Source organism: Phalaenopsis equestris, unplaced genomic scaffold (assembly GCF_001263595.1).
Source record: "Phalaenopsis equestris unplaced genomic scaffold, ASM126359v1 Scaffold000428, whole genome shotgun sequence".
NCBI classification, from domain to species: Eukaryota; Viridiplantae; Streptophyta; class Magnoliopsida; order Asparagales; family Orchidaceae; genus Phalaenopsis; species Phalaenopsis equestris.
Genome location: NW_018164869.1, coordinates 3,703,753 through 3,704,824, shown reverse-complemented (window position 1 = coordinate 3,704,824; position 1,072 = coordinate 3,703,753).

Sequence of the window (1,072 nt, the reverse complement as noted above, 5' to 3'; positions counted from 1 at the left end):
TTTAACTCCGGTAAACAACCCTGGATAGGTTAACAGTCCTTAGTGGACCACACATGGTCCTCACACAGGTTCATGAGCGAGCAATGCTCTATAAACAACCTCAGATGGGTTAATAAGTCTTCAGTGGACTTTCGTTGGCTCTTCTCATACAAATTAACATCATCAAATAATATTATGATGCATAGCCCCAGCCTAGTCAAAGGTCACTGGCGATTTATCTCCAAGGTAACCTTCTTACGTGATATTGGACATCCAATGTGTTGCACCACCACGATGCTTCATCCAACGTGTTTTCGTGACGCATCGCCGCAACACGTCATCAAGCAGTAACACATAACCGCGGCGTACCACTGTAACACGTCGCGTCACTGCAATTCTTCCCCGCAATGCGACGTATCGCCGCAACGACCTGCCGTGACTCTTCGCCGCAAATCTGCACCGCAAGACTTCGCCGCAAATCTGCACCGCAAGACTTTGCCGCAAATCTGCACCGCAACACTTTACTGCAACTCTTCGAACTCTTCGCCGGACCCCCGCCCCCCAACTTTCTGCTTCGCCGCAACTATTCTGCTTCGCCGCAACTCTTCTTCGTAACTTTTCTCCGCAACTCATCACCTCGTTGCAATTCTCTGCCTCGCCGCCGCAACTATTCATCTTCACCGCAACGAGAAAGAAGATCCCGTTGCTTGCCTGCTACGCAGGACGGGGACGACTTTTCTCTTCGCCGCAACGAGAAAGAAGATCACGTTGTTTGTCTGCTACGCAAGACGAGGACGACTTTCTTCTTTTGGGAAATCCCAGATCACCTTCTAGGTAGGGATGGGGACTCCACATTTTTTCTCCTCTCTTTGACCTATTTATAGGCTGAAAACCTCCCTCATATTCATGATAAAATTAATTAGAGTCATAAAAAAAAAACTTTTCAAATTTCTTGTCTTTTGGCCTTCCAAATACACATTAAATAAAAAAAATATAATAAAAATAATAATAACAATAAAAGAAAAAACTTTTCATTTCATATTCCATCAGTTTTTAACCTTTCAAATTCTGCTTTTATGGCTCAAATTATAAA